Source organism: Phoenix dactylifera, chromosome 4, assembly GCF_009389715.1.
Source record: "Phoenix dactylifera cultivar Barhee BC4 chromosome 4, palm_55x_up_171113_PBpolish2nd_filt_p, whole genome shotgun sequence".
NCBI lineage: Eukaryota > Viridiplantae > Streptophyta > Magnoliopsida > Arecales > Arecaceae > Phoenix > Phoenix dactylifera.
In genome coordinates this window covers 27846529-27866756 of record NC_052395.1, presented here as the reverse complement: position 1 = coordinate 27866756, position 20228 = coordinate 27846529, and the positions used below count along the sequence as shown (strand labels likewise).

The 20228-nt window shown below is 39.0% G+C and overlaps 1 non-coding gene across 1 annotated transcript; it reads left to right on the top strand.

The window, feature by feature from the left end:
* The first annotated feature begins 16657 nt into the window (after positions 1-16657).
* LOC120110722 lies at positions 16658-16763 on the top strand. The gene has a single exon (XR_005511858.1). It is a non-coding gene; the product is annotated as a small nucleolar RNA R71 (small nucleolar RNA).
* Positions 16764-20228: the final 3465 nt, after the last annotated feature.

The following is a 20228-nucleotide window of genomic DNA, read 5'->3' as shown; positions in this document are numbered from 1 at the left end:
AGAATTCAAAAACTAGCCGTTACTCACTGTTGGAAGGACAAAAAGTACTTCTGCAGAACTAGCCGTTATGCTTCTGCCCGTGCTTGGGTCGACTCAACCTTTCCTTGGGTCGACCCAACTTTCACTTGGGTCGACTCAACCTTTCCAGGGGCAAATGTTTCATCAAAATCTATCCCTTCTTCTTGATTGTATCCCTTAGCTACAAGTCTAGTTTTATTTCTTATAACTAGCCCATTTTCATCTAATTTATTTCTAAAGATCTATTTTGTTCCAATTACAGAGTTATGCTTTGGTCTTTCAGTTAATATCCATACATTACTTCTTTTGAATTGATTTAATTCTTCTTGCATAGCATTTATCCAATTGGTATCTTTTTCAGCTTCTTCATAAGTCTTAGGTTCTAACTGTGAAACAAAAGCAAGATAATCATTTAAATTTCTAAGAGAGGATCGAGTTCTTACCCCTTGAGATGGATCACCAATGATTAAGTCTTTAGGGTGTCCATATGCATACCTCCATTCCTTTGGCAAGTTTTGAGATTGTGGTGGCACGCAATCATCTCCCTTATCTTGAATTGGCTCGTCATCAATATTCAACTTTTCAAAGTTAATAATTTCTGTATCATCATCAAGAATATTTTTTTTTCTAGCAGACTCACTATCAGACTCGTCAAATATGATATTAACTGACTCTTCGACTACAAGAGTTCTTTTATTGAATACTCTGTATGCCCTGCTAGATGTGGAGTATCCTAAGAAGATACCTTCATCTGACTTGGCATCAAATTTACTTAGATCCTCCTTGTCATTATTTAAAATGAAACATCTACATCCAAATACTCTAAGATATTTAGCTGTTGGTTTCTTATTCTTCCAAAGTTCATAAGGAGTTTTCTTGGTTATTGGTCGTATTAAAACTCGATTTAGAATATGGCAAGCAGTGCTTATAGCTTCAGCCCAAAAGTACTTTGGAAGATTTGACTCGCACAACATCGTGCGTGCCATTTCTGCCAATGTCCTGTTTTTCCTTTCAACAACCCATTTTGTTGAGGCATTCTAGGTGCTGAAAATTGATGTGAGATACCGTTTTTATTACAAAATTCTTCAAAGTGTTGATTTTCAAATTCAGTTCCATGATCACTTCGAATTGCTACTAAGGTGATTATTTTCATTTATGATATAATTATAATGTTTCAAGAATTCTGAAAATGCTTCATTCTTATGTGCCAAAAATGAAACCCATGTATATCTTGAAAAATCGTCTACAATAACTAGTCCATACTTCTTCCCTCCTAGACTCGCAGTTCTAGTGGGTCTAAATAGATCCATTTGTATGAGTTCAAAAGGCCTAGTTGTTGATACTATATTCTTTGATTTGAAGGATGATTTAGTTTGTTTTCCTAATGAGCATCGTCCACAGTTTTTGTCCTTTTCAAAAATCAATTTTGGCAAATCTTTTATTAATTCCTTCTTGACTAGTTTTGATATTAATTCCATACTAGCATGTCCTATAGTCTACGATGCCAAAGCCAACTTGTTTCATTTTTCTTTTCTTCATTAGTAATTAAATATAATCCATTTTTCTTGCCTAAATCATGAAGATCTACCATGTAAATATTTTTTTGCCTTTGTCCTACAAGTACAATGCTATTATCTTTAGGATTTGTGATTATGCATACTGATGCTTCAAATGTGACTTTAAACCCTTTATCACAAAATTGACTTATGCTAAGTAGGTTATGTTTTAAACCATTAACTAATAAGACATTTTCTATGAAAGTAGATGGAGTAATGAAAATTTTACCCTTTCCAATGATATACCCTTTTCCATTATCTCCATAGGTTACTACTCCACCCTTCTTAGATTCCAAGGTGACAAATTAGTCTACGTCACCGGTCATGTGTCTTGAACAGCCGCTATCTAGATACCATCATTTTTCCACTTTATTAGCTGCAAGACACCCCTGCAATCAAGATCAAGAATGAGCTTTAGGTACCCAAACTATGTTGGGTCCTTTAGGGTTAGTACTTGATGTTCCTTTTGGAATCCAAACTTTCTTGAATTTAAGCTTATGATAATTACTCAATTTGTTTTGACTGGATTTTCTATAGTTACATTCATATGCTTTATGTCCTAATTTATTGCAGCAATGACAAGTAATATTTTCATTTTTAGCTTTTACAAAAATGTTCTTTAAGTATTTTTGTTTCCTATTTGTTTTATATCCTAATCCAACCTTATCATATACAGCTTTTTGACTATCAAGAATCATATTTAATTTGGTTGAACTAAGTGTAAACTTATCTACTAAGGATTTATATTTTTCAGCATCTTCTTTTAACTTGACATTTTCAGCAATTAGATTCTTGGTTTCATTTGTGAGTTTCCTACTTAATGTTTCATAGTTATGAGATAGTTTTAACTTATCTTTGATAAGAGATTGATTTTCTTCTTTTAAAACTTTATTTTTATTGATTAGTTTTTTATATTCTTCCATGAGTTCTAAAAATGCATCATGTAATTCATCAACAGTAAAATCACATTCAAGTTCAGAATCTACCTCATCGTCATTGGCCATATGGCATATTTGGGCCGTCCCTTGATGATCTTCTTCTTCCGAACTTGACTCCTCACTTTCACTCCATTCAGCCATGAAGTTCTTCTTTTTGAGTTTTCTTGCCATCCACTTCAATTTCGGGCAATCTATCTTATAATGCCCGGGTTTGTTACACTCATAACAATTAGGTGTTTCTTTTTTCTTTTCTTTGTCCTTACTCTTTTCTTTGCTTGAGCTACCTTTGAAGAAGGATTTCTTTTTATGAAATCTATTCTTACCTCTCATAAATTTTTTGAATTTTCTTCCAAGCATAGCCATTCCTTCTTCATCAAATTCATCATCATCATCTGAATGTTCCGACTCAGTTTGTTGTTTTGGAGTGGTAGACTTTAGGGCAATGGTCTTTCTTCTCTTGACCTCATCTTCTGAATTTTCCCTCATGGTCAACTCATGGGTCATGAGTGATCCTAGAAGTTCCTCTAATTGCAGTGTATTGAGGTCCTTAGCTTCCTGAATTGCAGTTACCTTGGCCTCCCAAACTCTTGGTAGAGACCTGAGAATTTTTCACACCAATTCAGAGTTAGTATAAGACTTTCCTAAACTCTTTAGCCCATTTATAATTTCAGTAAAACGAGTAAACATATCAGTTATGGACTCAGTGGATTCCATTTTAAACAATTCATACTTATGTACTAATACGTTTATTTTTGACTCCTTAACTTGATTAGTTCCTTCATGTGTGACCTCAAGTTTGTCCCAAATTTCTTTTGCAGAGATGCATGTAGATATTCTATTGAATTCACTTACATCTAATGAACAGTAAAGTACATTAATTGCTTTTGCATTTAATTGTGCTAATCTTCTATCACTTTCATTCCAATCCATTTCTGGTTTAGGTATGATAGTGCCCTCTATACTAATTGTGGGTGTATGAGGTCCTCTAGTAATAATATACCACAATTCATAGTCTAGAGCTTGAATGAATATCCTCATCCTAGCTTTCCAGAATGTGTAATTCGTGCCATTAAATAGAGGAGGTCTATTTGTGGATTGCCCCTCGCTCATAGAACATCCCACTTGGGTTGTCATGATCTTTAACTCTTAATTGTGAGATCGATAAGTACTATTGGAGCACCTTGCTCTGATACCACTTGTTGCCCAAGGTGACAAGCTAAGAGGGGGGGTGAATTGGTTTCTCTTAGATTTTAACTATCTTACTTATGTCAATTGATGAGTTAGTGGAATTTAACAAAGCACAATACAAACACACAAGAAGTATAGTGGTTCGGTGCTCTCCTAAGCACCTACGTCCACTCCCCAAGCGACCCCTTGAGAATTCACTATAATCCCGCGGATTATAGTTGGATTGTTTTTCGGGCTCACAATCCAAAAATCTTTACACTTTGGTTTTTCGGGTTCACCAAAAACCTATGTTGGTTTTACGGGCTCACCAACGAACCTATGTTGGTTTTTCGGGCTCACCAACGAACCTTTACAATTGGTTTTACGGGTTCACCAATCAACCTACACCGTTGGTTTTGTGGGCTTACCAACTAACCTTTACACTTTGGTTTTCCGGGTTCACCAAAAACCTATGTTGGTTTTACGGGCTCACCAACGAACCTATGTTGGTTTTCCGGGCTCACAACGAACCTTTACAATTGGTTTTACGGGTTCACCAATCAACCTACACCGTTGGTTTTGCGGGCTTACCAACTAACCTTTACAAGGAGTTTAATAAACGAAGTAAGAAGATTTAAGCTCCTAGATGAGCAAATATAACAATATAATCTACAAAGAAGAGTTTAGAGAATAGTTATCGCTTGATGTGACTTCTCTCTTCTTTGTCAAGGATACTTCACTCTTCAAGGGTGGATGGAGCTCTTAATGACTCTTGAAATCTGCTCAACCACTTTCTTTTGACTCTTGAATGAAGCACTTGGATGAAGAAGATTAGGGCACTTTGTCTTTCTTGTGTACTCTTTGATATTTTGCAAAAGGATGTTCTCTCTGATGAATAGTGCCATTTTAAATAGTTTCCTTCATCCATTGGACAAGCCCCAATGGTTAGAATTCAAAAACTAGCCGTTACTCACTGTTGGAAGGACAAAAAGTACTTCTGCAGAACTAGCCGTTATGCTTTTGCCCGTGCTTGGGTCGACTCAACCTTTCCTTGGGTCGATCCAACTTTCACTTGGGTCGACCCAACTTTCACTTGGGTCGACTCAACCTTTCCTTGGGTCGACCCTCTCAGAACCACAGAAACCTGCAATTCAGCCTTCCTTCACTTGGGTCGACTCAACATTTCTTTGGGTCGACTCAAGGTTCAGTTGGGTCGACTCAACTTCCACTTGGGTCGACCCTCTCAGGGTTTCCAGAGAACCTATTCTGTCAATGTATTCTGTCACTGCCTTTGGGTCGGCCCTCTCAGTGTTTGGGTCGACTCAAGCTTGGGTCGACTCAACTTCCTCTTGGGTCGACCCTCTTAGTATTTCCAGAGAACTGTTTTCTTGAGGCTTGAGAGGCTTGAGGTTTGGGTCGACTCATGCTTTCCTTGGGTCGACCCAACTATTGTTCATCCGTGCCATTTTTGCAGAAGTGTGCCAGATGCTTTCTTGATGTGCCGAGGTTGAGGATGATAGTGTTATTTTGATGATTAACAAGCAATTATCTAGAGTATGCTATAAGTTAAATTGATACTTCATTTATAAGTTCATTACTCTCAGTATATTTGGTTAATTGAAAATAGATACATGACCTTGTTCATTTGAATGAATCTAACCTTGAGAATGCAGCAAAGTGTGGATTGAGTCGACCCAAAGGTTGATTGGGTCAACCCCGGCACATCAAGAAATCATTTGGCACACTCCTGCAAAAATGGCACAAATGAACAGTGAGTTGGGTCGACCCAAGGTAAGCATGAGTCGACATGAGTCGACCCAACCTTGAAGAACCTCAAAAACACAACTGAAGAATGCTCTCTGGATTTACTGAGAGGGTCGACCCAAACAGTGGTTGAGTCGACCCAAGCTTGAGTCGACCCAAACCCTGAGAGGGTCGACCCAAAGGCAAGACAGAAAGATAGACAGAAATTGGTTCTCTGGAATTACTGAGAGGGTCGACCCAAGAAGAAGTTGAGTCGACCCAAGTGGACTTTGAGTCGACCCAAAGAATGGTTGGGTCGACCCATGGGAAGGAAGGCTGAAATTGAAGTTTCTGTGGTTTCTGAGAGGGTCGACCCAAGGAATGTTTGAGTCGACCCAAGGCAAAGTTGGGTCGACCCAAGGACAGGTTGAGCCGACCCAAACACGGGCTGAACAGTAACGGCTAGTTCTGCAACTGTACTTTTTGTCCTTCCCAAGGTGAGTAACGGCTAGTTTTTCAAATCTAACCATTGGGACTTGTCCTAAGAAGGTGGGAAGCTATTTAAAAGGGCACTATTCATCAGAGAGAACAACTTTTGAGTTGAATATCAAAGAGTACCCAAGAATACAAAAGTGCCCTAATCTTCTTCATCAAGAGCTTCATTCAAGAATCAAAGAAAGGGATTGAGCAGATTCAAAGAGGCATCAAGAGCTCCATCCCCTTTAAAGAGTGAAGCATCCTTGACAAAGAAGAGCAAAGCGACTTCAAAGCGATAAATACTTTCTAACTCTTCCTTGTAGCTTATATTGTTTCATATGCTCATTTAGGAGTTTGAATCCTTCCTTTTGTTAATTAAACACTTTGTAAAGGTTCGTTGGTGAGCCCGCAAAACCAACAAAGGTTTTTGGTGAACCCGGAAAACCAAAGTGTATAGGTTCGTTGGTGAGCCCGTAAAACCAACAAAGGTTTTTGGTGAACTCGAAAAACCAAAGTGTATAGGTTCGTTGGTGAGCCCGTAAAACCAACAAAGGTTTTTGGATTGTGAGCCCGGAAAACAATCCAACTGTAATCCGCGAGATTATAGTGAATTCCCAAGGAGACGCTTGGGGAGTGGACGTAGGTGCTAAGGAGAGCACCGAACCACTATATATTGTTGTGTTTGTGTTGTGCTTGTGTTTTCATTTACTCTTGCATCATCTTCTACTCTTGCGTTAGTTTAACTCACTCAAATAGCTTAAGAAAGCATCCACCGCACTTAATTAAGAAAACGTTTAAAGCATCAAAATTTAGAAGAAACCAATTCACCCCCCCCTCTTGGCTTGTCACCTTGGGCAACAAGTGGTATCAGAGCGAGGTGCTCTAATAGTGCTCATTGATCTAACAATCAAGAGTTAAAGATCATGACAACCCAAGTGGGATGTGCAATGAGTGAGGGGCAATCCACAAATAGACCACCTCTATTTAATGGCACAAACTACACATATTAGAAAGCTAGAATGAGGATATTCATTCAAGCTTCGGACTATGAACTGTGGCAAATCATCACTAGAGGACCTCACATACCCACACTTAACATAGATGGCACTATCATACCCAAACCAGAAATGGATTGGAATGAAAGTGATAGAAGATTAGCACAGTTAAATGCAAAAGCTGTAAATACACTTTACTGCTCTTTAGATGTAAATGAATTTAATAGAATATCCACTTGCACCACCGCCAAAGAAATTTGGGATAGACTTGAGGTCACACATGAAGGGACCAATCAAGTTAAGGAGTCCAAGATAAACATATTAGTACACAAGTATGAACTGTTTAAAATGGAATCTACTGAGTCCATAACTGATATGTTTACTCGTTTTACTGATATTATAAATGGGCTTAAAAGTTTAGGAAAGTCTTATTCTAACTCTGATTTGGTGCGTAAAATTCTCAGGTCTCTACCAAGGAATTGGGAGGCCACGGTAACCGCTATTCAAGAGGCAAAGGACCTCAACATACTGCAGTTAGAGGAGCTCCTAGGATCTCTCATGACCCATGAGTTGACAATGAGGCAAAATTCAGAAGATGAGGTCAAGAGAAGAAAACCCATTGCCCTAAAGACTACCACCCCTAGACAACAAACTGAATCGGAAGATTCAGATGATGATGAAGATATTGATGAAGAAGGGATGGCAGTGCTTGGGAGAAAATTCAGAAGATTCATGAGAGGTAAGAATAAGTTCCATAAAAAGAAACCCTTTCTTAAAGGTAACTCAAGCAAAGAAAAGGTTAAGGATAAGGAAAAAGAAAAGGAGACTCCCATTTGCTATGAGTGTAACAAACCCGGGCATTATAAGATAGATTGCCCAGATTTGAAGAGGATGGCAAGAAAGTTGAAAAAGAAGAATTTTATGGCCGATTGGAGTGAAAGTGAGGAATCAAGTTCGGAGGACGAAGATCATCAAGACACGGCCCAAATATGTCATATGGCCAATGACGATGAGGTAGATTCTGAACTTGACTGTGATTTTACTGTTGATGAATTGCATGATGCATTCTTAGAACTCATGGAAGAACATAAGAAAGTAATTAATAAAAATAAAGCTCTAAAAGAAGAAAATCAATCTCTCATTAAAGATAAGATAAAACTGTCTCATAACTATGAAACATTAAGTAGGAAACTTGAAAATGAAACCAAAAATCTAATTGCTGAAAATGTCAAGCTAAAAGAAGATGCTGAAAAATATAAATCTTTGGTAGATAGATTTACTCTTAGTTCTACCAAATTAAACTTGATTCTTGATAGCCAAAAAGCTGTATATGATAAGGCCGGTTTAGGGTATAGAACAAATAGGAAACAAAAACTCTTAAAGAATATTTTTGTAAAAGCTAAAAGGGAAAATATTACTTGTTATTGTTGTAATAAGATAGGACATAGAGCATATGAATGTAATTTTAGAAAGTCTAGTCAAAACAGATCAAGTAATAATCAAAAGATAAAATTCAAGAAAGTTTGGGTTCCAAAAGGAACATGGAGTACTAACCCTAAAGGACCCAACTTAGCTTGGGTACCTAAAGGTTCTTCTTGATCTTGATTGCAGGTGTGTCTTGCAGCTGATAAAATGGAAAAACGATGGTATCTAGATAGTGGCTGTTCAAGACACATGACCGGTGACGAAGATCAATTTGTCCACCTTGGAACCAAAGAAAGGTGGAGTAGTGACCTATGGAGACAATGGTAAAGGGTATATCATTGGAAAGGGTAAAATTTTCATTGCTCCATCTATTTTTATAGAAAATGTTTTATTAGTTAAGGGTTTGAAACATAACCTTCTTAGCATAAGTCAATTTTGTGATAAAGGATTTAAAGTTACATTTGAAGCATCTGTATGCATAATCACAAATCCTAAAGATAATAGCATTGTACTTGTAGGACAAAGGCAAAGAAATATTTACTTAGTAGATCTTCATGAGTTAGGCAAGAAAAATGGTTTATGCTTAATTACTAATGAAGAAAAGAAAATTGAAACTAGTTGGCTTTGGCATCGAAGATTAGGACATGCTAGTATGGAATTAATATCAAAACTAGTTAAGAAGGAATTAATAAAGGATGTGCCAAATTTGATTTTTGAAAAGGACAAAATATGTGGACCATGTTCATTGGGAAAACAAACTAAGTCATCTTTCAAATCGAAAAACGTAGTATCAACAACTAGACCATTTGAACTCATACACATGGATTTATTTGGACCTACTAGAACTACAAGTCTAGGAGGAAAGAAATATGGACTAGTTATTGTTGATGATTTTTCAAGGTATACATGGGTTTCATTTTTGGCACATAAGAATGAAGCATTTTCAGAATTTTTGAAACTATATAATAAAATCATAAATGAAAAGAAACTCACCTTAGTAGCCATTCGAAGTGATCATGGTACTGAATTTGAAAATCAACACTTCGAGGAATTTTGCACTAAAATGGAATATCACATCAATTTTCAGCACCTAGAACGCCTCAACAAAATGGGGTTGTTGAAAGGAAAAATAGGACATTGGCAGAAATGGCACGCACAATGTTGTGCGAGTCAAATCTTCCAAAGTACTTTTGGGCTGAAGCTATAAACACCTCTTGCCATATTCTAAATCGAGTTTTAATACGACCTATAACTAAGAAAACTCCTTATGAACTTTGGAAGAATAAGAAACCAACTGCAAAATATTTTAAAGTGTTTGGATGTAGATGTTTTATCTTAAATAATGGCAAGGAGGACTTAAGTAAATTTGATGCCAAGTCAGATGAAGGTATCTTCTTAGGATACTCCACATCTAGCAAGGCATACAGAGTATTCAACAAAAGAACCTTAGTAGTAGAAGAGTCAGTCAATATTATATTTGATGAGTCTGATAGTGAGTCTGCTAGGAAAGAAAATATTATTGATGATGATACAGAAATTATCGACTTTGAAAAGTTGAAAATTGATGACGTGCCAAATCAAGATAAGGGAGATGATTGCGTGCCACCACAACCCCAAGACGTGCCAAAAGAATGGAGGTATGCACATGGACATCCTAAAGATTTAATCATTGGTGATCCATCTCAAGGGGTAAGAACTCGATCATCTCTTAGAAATTTAAATGATTATCTTGCTTTTGTTTCACAATTAGAACCTAAAACTTATGAAGAGGCTGAAAAAGATACTAACTGGATAAATGCCATGCAAGAGGAATTAAATCAATTTAAAAGAAGTAATGTATGGACATTAACTGAAAGACCAAAGCATAATTCAGTAATTGGAACAAAATGGGTATTTAGAAATAAATTAGATGAAAATGGATTAGTTATAAGGAATAAGGCTAGACTTGTAGCTAAGGGATACAATCAAGAAGAAGGAATAGATTTTGATGAGACATTTGCTCCTGTAGCTAGATTAGAGGCTATTAGATTGCTTCTGGCATTTGCATGTTTCATGGATTTTAAATTATATCAAATGGATGTGAAGAGTGCATTCTTAAATGGTATTATTGAGGAGGAAGTATATGTAGAACAACCTCCAGGATTTGAAAATCATGAATTGCCAAATCATGTGTTTAAACTACATAAGGCATTATATGGATTAAAGCAAGCACCTAGGGCTTGGTATGATCGACTAAGTAAATTTCTGCTTGAAAATGATTTTTGTAGAGGAAATGTAGATAAAACTTTATTCATCAAAAGAAAGGACAAAAATCTATTAGTGGTGCAAATATATGTAGATGACATAATCTTTGGTGCCACTAATGATACTCTATGCAAAGAATTCGCTGATTTAATGCATGGAGAATTTGAGATGAGTTTGATGGGAGAACTAAGCTTCTTTCTAGGATTACAAATCAAACAAACCAAAGAAGGCATTTTCATTCATCAAACTAAGTATACAAAGGAAATACTGAAGAAGTTTGGGAATGAAAATCATAAGGAAATTGGCACTCCAATGAATCCTACTAGTAAGCTAGACAAAGATGAAAAAGGGAAAAGTGTTGATATTAAGCTCTATAGAGGACTAATTGGATCCTTGCTCTATCTTACTGCTAGTAGACCCGACATTGTATTTAGTGTAGGGATATGTGCTAGATACCAATCGGATCCTAAGGAGTCACATTTAAGTGCTGTTAAGAGAATCCTTAGATACTTAAGAGGAACTACCACCATTGGATTATGGTACTCGAGAGACTCCTGTCTAGATTTGCTTGCATATTTAGATGCTGACTTTGCTGGATGCAAGTTAGATAGGAAGAGCACAAGTGGCACATGTCAATTCTTAGGAAATAACTTAGTATCATAGTTTAGTAAGAAGCAGAACTCAGTGGCACTGTCCACAGCTGAAGCTGAATACATAGCTGCTGGTAGTTGTTGTGCTCAAGTATTATGGCTCAAGCAACAACTAGAGGACTATGGAGTCAAACAAGATAATATTCCTATTAAGTGTGATAATACTAGTGCTATCAATCTCACTAAAAATCCAGTTCAACACTCTAAAGCCAAACACATAGAAATAAGGTACCATTTTATTAGGGATCATGTGCAAAATGGAAATGTATATATTGAGCATATATGCACGGAAAAACAATTGGCCGACATATTTGCCAAACCATTGAGTGAAGATAGATTCTGTATGCTCAGGAGGAAATTAGGCATATGTGATCCTTTTTATTAAAGAAATATAAAAGGGAGATAGTAGTCTCATGATACATTCCTCTAATTTCAAAAATCCCATGAAACATGAGTCAAATTTGTTATCTATAGATTTCTTACTCATGTATCATTGTTCCATAAAGAGTTTATAAGGATTGGAAGCAAGGAAAACTTTTTAGAAGCAAAAAGGAAGAGAAAAGAAAATTTCTGCACTTGGGTCGACCCAACCCAGAACATGGGTCGACCCAACGTTGAATCGACCCAAGAAAAATCTTGAGTCGACCCAACGTCGGGACCCCACTGTTAAAAGGGGGCCCGAGAGCACATCTAGGGCACTGTTTGCCCTTTGTCTTCTTCCGAAAAGACTAGCCCCCACTCTCCAATCTCCACTAAACTCCTCCAAACAGTAGATTTCCTAAGGATCTTGGAGAAATGGGACCCAAACGAGCCGTAGCCAAGAGATCCGGAAGAGTGACCCGGGTCCAACAAGAGGAAAGGCACCCTACCGAGCCTTCTCCCGTGTCTCCAAGACGTGAGGCACGTGCGGAGGTCCCTCCTCCTCCTTCCCCCTCAGTGATCCTTGCAAGATTTGCGGGGAGGCCGGTTACTACCGGGAGAAGGATCCATTCGGAGTTTTTCAATCAAGAAGGGTTTTGGATTTGGGAATGGATCCAAAGACAAGGTTGGGAGTATCTTTGCTCCCTAGATGTGGTCATCTACCCCGGGTTGGTACAAGAGTTCTATGCCTTCCTCAAGACTGGTATGGGAGGGCTTGTGTCGGAAGTTCGAGGGGTTCGGATCCGTGTATCCGAGGAGAGCTTGAGTGAGTTACTACACCTACCCTGCATAGGAGCCACTCCGGAGAGGCCAGAAGACAAAATGAGAGCTCTGCAATTGATCATGGAAAACGAGAACTTCGATTTTTCTCAGAAGGTAATAGCTAGTTCTCTTTCCGCTGAGATGAGGTTATTGCTTAATATGATAAATAGGATTTTATTTCCGAAGACCGGGAGATTTGATCTCATCTCAGAGCGAGATCTAGCAGTTATGGAGTGTATGATTCGGGGGACTCCTCTAAATCTTCCGGCTATGATATTAAGGCAGATGAGGAAGGTGATGTGCAGCAACAGGGTATCACTACCTTATGGTATGATACTTACATTGATCTTCCGTCAGCATGGTTTACCTCTTGAGGAGGAGGCATCCAAGAGTCTGCATCACACGGACACGTACACTGCACGGACACTCATACGCATGGGATATGCGAAAGTGAACGGGCAGTGGATTCACACCGGTGCAGGCATTCAGGGTGAGGCACCAGAGGGAGAGGCACCAGAGGATGAGGATGAGGAGCCTATGGATCATCCTACTGTACCCTCAGAGGCTGGACCATCGTCATCCGCTCCTCCGACAGATACGGATGACTTCTGGAGCAGGATGACAGAGCTCATGACAGCTCAGGCGAGGACTATTACTGACGGGCTCACGAGCCGATTGGACGCCCGGTTGGATGTCATGTCTGCTGAGATCAGTGATCTGAGGCAGCAGATAGGAGCACTCCGGAGAGAGAGAGAGACACATGGACCGTCTGTGCCACAGGCTGCTGAGTCAGAAATATCGGCACAGAGTCATCCCGCTCGTCGTGCTCCACGCCAGACACAGTCTCACCAGGCTCGACCTCCCCTCGCCACGTATGCTAGGAGGATGAGGACTAGATCCCAGCCATTAGATTCCCCCTAGGCTGATCTTAGCGTCTATGTTTAGAGCCTAGGCTAGATATCTAGTTCTCACATGTATCTTGCTTTTCTCCTATGTATCTTGTTTTTATCTTATGTATCTTTAAATCTTGATTAAGGAACATTGTATCTGTCTTTGTTTTTGACATGAATGTATGAAAATGTTCCTATTTTGATCAATGAAGTTTGAAGTTTATTATTTATTGCATCTTTTCCCATATATATATTTTTGATGATAACAAAAAGGGGGAGAAGAAAAGAAAGAGTATTTACGAAAAGAAAGAGTATTAAGAAAAGAAAGAGTATTCAATTTAAGTAAAGAAAGAGTATTTTATTTAAGAAGTAAAGAAAGAGTATTAATTTTGGGAGAAGTAAAGAAATATAACAAAAAGGGGAGAAATAAAGATAAAAGTTATGTAAAGAAAAGAGAAATAAATGGGCAAACAAATTGAAAATCATATAAGAAAGCTTATACATCTAAGGGGGAGCAATTTGTAACAATGAAATTGACTAAATCAAAAATTTCCATCAAAGTTCAGAATTTGGCACATATAAATTCAGAATTTGGCACGCACCTCTCGCACCCCGATACATAACCTGAAACTCAGAGTTTATCTCCAATTTTTGAAGTTTCATTGCTAATGAATTATAAATGAAAGGGGGAGCAATTCAAAAAGTCAAATTGGCAACATTTGAATGATATAGGGGGAGATTTCACAAGTATATATGAAAAGCTGAAATTCAGCAATTTAATCCCTTTTATAAACTGATTTTAAAGACAAGTATCAATAGACTTATACTCTTTATTTTGTAATCATCAAAAAGGGGGAGATTGAGGATGATAGTGTTATTTTGATGATTAACAAGCAATTATCTAGAGTATGCTATAAGTTAAATTGATACTTCATTTATAAGTTCATTACTCTCAGTATATTTGGTTAATTGAAAATAGATACATGACCTTGTTCATTTGAATGAATCTAACCTTGAGAATGCAGCAAAGTGTGGATTGAGTCGACCCAAAGGTTGATTGGGTCAACCCCGGCACATCAAGAAATCATTTGGCACACTCCTGCAAAAATGGCACAAATGAACAGTGAGTTGGGTCGACCCAAGGTAAGCATGAGTCGACATGAGTCGACCCAACCTTGAAGAACCTCAAAAACACAACTGAAGAATGCTCTCTGGATTTACTGAGAGGGTCGACCCAAACAGTGGTTGAGTCGACCCAAGCTTGAGTCGACCCAAACCCTGAGAGGGTCGACCCAAAGGCAAGACAGAAAGACAGACAGAAATTGGTTCTCTGGAATTACTGAGAAGGTCGACCCAAGAAGAAATTGAGTCGACCCAAGTGGACTTTGAGTCGACCCAAAGAATGGTTGGGTCGACCCATGGGAAGGAAGGCTGAAATTAAAGTTTCTGTGGTTTCTGAGAGGGTCGACCCAAGGAATGTTTGAGTCGACCCAAGGCAAAGTTGGGTCGACCCAAGGACAGGTTGAGCCGACCCAAACACGGGCTGAACAGTAACGGCTAGTTCTGCAACTGTACTTTTTGTCCTTTCCAAGGTGAGTAACGGCTAGTTTTTCAAATCTAACCATTGGGACTTGTCCTAAGAAGGTGGGAAGCTATTTAAAGGGGCACTATTCATCAGAGAGAACAACTTTTGAGTTAAATATCAAAGAGTACCCAAGAATACAAAAGTGCCCTAATCTTCTTCATCAAGAGCTTCATTCAAGAATCAAAGAAAGGGATTGAGCAGATTCAAAGAGGCATCAAGAGCTCCATCCCCTTTAAAGAGTGAAGCATCCTTGACAAAGAAGAGCAAAGCGACTTCAAAGCGATAAATACTTTCTAACTCTTCCTTGTAGCTTATATTGTTTCATATGCTCATTTAGGAGTTTGAATCCTTCCTTTTGTTAATTAAATACTTTGTAAAGGTTCGTTGGTGAGCCCGCAAAACCAACAAAGGTTTTTGGTGAACCCGGAAAACCAAAGTGTATAGGTTCGTTGGTGAGCCCGTAAAACCAACAAAGGTTTTTGGTGAACCCGGAAAACCAAAGTGTATAGGTTCGTTGGTGAGCCCGTAAAACCAACAAAGGTTTTTGGATTGTGAGCCCGGAAAACAATCCAACTGTAATCCGCGAGATTATAGTGAATTCTCAAGGGGACGCTTGGAGAGTGGACGTAGGTGCTAAGGAGAGCACCGAACCACTATATATTGTTGTGTTTGTGTTGTGCTTGTGTTTTCATTTACTCTTGCATCATCTTCTACTCTTGCGTTAGTTTAACTCACTCAAATAGCTTAAGAAAGCATCCACCGCACTTAATTAAGAAAACGTTTAAAGCATCAAAATTTAGAAGAAACCAATTCACCCCCCCCTCTTGGCTTGTCACCTTGGGCAACAGGGGTCGACCCAATCAACCTTGGGGTCGACTCAAACCACACTTTGCTGAACTCAAGGTTAGATTCATCCATATAAACAATGAAATGCATCTTTATATAATTATACGAATATACTGAGAGTAACAGACTTATAAATGAAGTATCGAATTAACTTGTAACATACTCTTGATTATTGCTTGTTAATCATCAAAATACCACTATCATCCTCACTGCCCTAGATGGGTTTCTAATTTGGCAATAGACTGGGTATGGGAGTGCAACAATTGTGTATTGGCTTCCAGTCCTTGAAGAGCAGTTAATACTTTCTGCTCAAAAGCAGTATCTCTCTAGGGTGGTGGAGGAGGGACATGTTGAAATTGTGAATAGTGAGTTGGAGGACGGTTTGGATGAACATCCTGGAACGGTTGAAAGTTTTGGAAATAAGGTTGGGAAGTACTAGGATTTTGTTGCTTCCAAAAAAATTTTGGATGGTTGCTTCATCCCGGGTTATAGTGGTAGAATATGGATCATTACCCGGTCGGAATTGTGTTTGGGCAGCATTAACTTGTTCTTGCACAAATTCAGAGAATTGAGCTGCCAAAGGGCACTCAAAAACAGAATGAGACAGGCTAGAACAGAGAGCACAAACTTGTGCTTGGGGAAAGTTTGGAAGCCGTTCTCTAGACATTAGCCGGTCCAACTTGCGGGATAGTGCATCTACTTTGTCAAATAGACCTATGGACTGGCTAACTTCATTTATGGTCCCTTTTCTTTGAGAACTTGGGGGTGCTTGACGAGCGGAGCAGGCATGGTGGAGAAAATTTTCATTAAGACTTTCAAACAATTGCCATGCCTCATTGTCACTTTTAAGCATGAAAGTTCCTCCGCATGCAGCATCGATCATCTGATGGTTTCGTTCAGTCAATCCGTCATAGAAACATTGCACTAGCTGCCATTTAGGTATTTGATGATGTGGGCATTTACGGATTAGGTCCCGAAATCTCTCCCAAGTTTCATGAAATTCTTCTCCCTCAGTTTGGGAGAAGCTTGTGATGGCATGTCTAAACTGATTCGTTCTTCCTATGGAAAAGTATTTTTTAAAAAATTCTTGTTGCATTTGAGCCCATGAAAGAATGGAATTAGCTTCTAATGAATGGAGCCACTGCTTAGCTCTATCCTTAAGGGAGAAAGGGAACAACCTAAGTTTCAGAGCATCATCAGTGAAGTTCTGGATTTTGACAGTGGTGCAAATCTCAAGGAACTCATCTAAATGTTTGTATGGGTCTTCATTGTTGAGTCCATAAAAAGAGGGAAGCATTTGGATGACATTAGACTTAATTTCAAACTATACAGCAGCAGTGGTATCAGGTAGTCGGATATATGATGGAGAGGTATAAATGGAAGGAGTAAAGTACTTCTTTAACAGCTTGGGTTGTTCTTCAGCCATCTCGACAGGTGGAGCAGATCTTATGGTTTTATAGGTGCGGATTTCGGCTCGAAGGGTCCTAATAGAACGCTCTATTTCAAGGTCAAAAGGTACTAATTTAGGAGATCTGGAACGACACCCTAGCATACACTAAAACTCTTCTGATAATCAAGTGCAGTCAAGCATGCATTAAAACAAAACACATCAAATCCTTGTGTTTACCCTAGAATCACTAGACAGCTCCTAACTGGTTTGAAGGGGGCACCTAAGCCTCTAATCCGGTCTAATGAACTGAGTTGACCAGGTAAGCTCCCCGGTAAGTGGGGGGTTCACAATGCGTTCGCAAAGGTCCCACTTAAAAATCACTTGCCTCGAACAGATGAACTGTCTCCCTTATAGGGACAAATCTTGCCTAGACATCAACTGAGCCAGAGAGCGAAATTGGTGCAACTTTCGGTGATCTTCATCCTATTGAGCTCGAATGTCCTTAGGAGCCAATATCTAATTGATTTTAATTAAAGTGATAGCTATGTGAGAATTAATTCACCTAATTTGGGCAAGAATCTGGTGATGAAATACAGTTCTTATCTTGTTGGGGTGATTGCCCTTACTATGTGCAGATTAATTGGTGTATGTGTATCAAGCATGCATTCACACTTTTGCTGAAATTAAAATCAAACAATCACCACAAAATTTCAAGCTAATTGGGAATCAATTTAAATAAGAAAGATTTAGAGGTTACCAAAGAAAATTTTCCCAACAATTTTTTTTTATTTTTTAAGCAAACCTCTACAGCATTCTTTTTCCAGCAGTTTCCTTTTTGATCGTCCCAGATTTTCTCTTCGATTCCTGATCAAATAATACCAAAAAAAAAATCAAAAATTAGTAAGAGAAAAAAGGAAATAAGGAAAGTAACAAAAATAGAAAATATTTTTATTTTATTTTAGATATATATTTTTTTGAAAGTTTAATTTATGAAAAGAAAAATAACTATGCTAGCAGTCCCCGGCAATGGCGCCAAAAATTGATAGTCAACTTTAAAGACCATGCAATAGCACGTATCTAGTAGGATAGTGATTACGGGTATCGATCCACAGGGATTGTGGATAGTTGTTTTCTTAGAAATATTTGAAAAAGAGAATTTGTGAAGACTATTAAACTAAGCAATTTAAAAGGAATGCAATTAAAATGATATCAGTTGGGAGAACCTAGGGCAAGAAATTCACCACTAACAAAGCAACAAGAATTAATTGTATTTTAATTTATTCTTGGATTAATATGCAAATTGGCTACAAGCCTAATAAGCATTTAAACAAAGTTTCACAAAAGAAATTTAGGAACATTCATCTTCGGTTGGCATGAAATGTCTATCCTAAACCAATATGGCAGGACACTGCATCTTCCCTAAGCATGGGTGATCTTTTATTAACTTAGTGATCATGAAGAATAGTTGTATAAATATCATACTTAAAATCACAAAAATTAAATATGACAAGAAATAAAATATTCATTAAGAACAAAATAAAGTTTATACAATTTCAAGAAAAAATATAAAACCTTTATTCCTTTGTTAGGGCTGCATCCAGCCCTAGTGCAGAGCTCAGCTTTCCATGGTACGGGGGATAGCAGCAGCGACGCAGAAGGCCTTCATTACGACTGGGTTCTCCCTCCTTTTTCCCGTCGGCTCCCACTCCCTCTTGGACTTCTGTGGGAAGGCATTCCTGAAATACCCAAACCATTCTCCCTCTTCAAGTAAGCTATTCCAAGGAGTCGCCGAAGAGAAGTGGAACTGAACCGAAGTTGCCTCCCCTGTTTCATGCCTGGGCCTTTTATAGGCTGCCATCTCCCCCTCTCTCCTCCTCTGTGGCTGATCCGAATGGGAGGATAATCTCATGGAGGCTTCATCTCTTCCGCGGATGATGGGAAATATTGCCATATCTAATCCGGATGTTGGATTTGTTGAGTAGAAGATGATCCAGAAGAAGCTTGGAACTTGGTTGGCAGCTGGATAAGGATGGATTATGCTGAGATTTGCTGGATGGTCATACGCAGATGTTGGGAAGAGGCAAATGGTTGGAACAAGCTGGGACTTATCCGTAGGAGGTGATCGGGATGTGAAGATGCGATCGAGAAGTTCATCCGGCTAGCCACGGGATACTCGGACGCGGAACAGGGGAGCTGGGACGCAATCCATGGAGATGGAAATGCTAGAGATGAAGTTGCTGGGAACAAATACGAACGGATCCTGAGTTCGGTGGGAACAGGGGATTCGGATAAGGAAGCAAGGCTGGATTTGTGAGCGTGGATAGGCTGGTTCTTATCTAGAAGTTGGGAAAGATGTGGAGATGATGGAACGAATGAGATGCAGGGGATTCGGATAAGGAAGATCTTGGAAGAGAGTTCCTTTGTGATGCTTGGGGAGAGGGTTCTATTTCCGTGGGTGGTTGAAGGCTATCACGAATGGTAGGAAATCTGGAACGAATCCGGATCGGTGAGCTTGTTCTTTAGATGCGGAAGGGCTCTTGTTCGTGGACGTGGAGGGATCCTTGGATGAGGAGGTTCGGATGATGCAGATGACGTGGAAGATGAACACAGGCGCGAGGGAAATCTAGGAAGGTTCACTGGCTTGATCCGAAGAAGAGGATGATGTGGAGGACTCTGTTCCATTTGGGAGAATGGTTTGAAGATTTGCATTTGATTTGGCTTCGCTGGGATCAATCCGAGAGTTTGGGGGTGCTGCCGTTAGCTAAATGTGGCTGGGAGAAAATGTGGGAAGGGATTGGATTCGGTTGAGGACGTGGACGAAGATGAGGAGGAAGAGCTTGGACCTTATTCATGGGAGATAAGCATGGCTGGAGATGGAGCTAATCCGGCTTATCCGGGTTGGGATCTAGCAGAAGAAGCTGGGAGATTCGCGGAAGAATGCAGACATGGGAAATGAAGGAGAGAGACTTGTTCGTATTCATAAATTGTTTGGGATGGCACGTGCGGAGAAATGAAAATTGGGGTCGACTCTAATTGGTTGGGAGGATCTGATTCATGGGGTGCATGTGATTTGGGTTCAGGGTCATCCCAAATGAGTTTCACTCATCCTGCATTCATTAGGA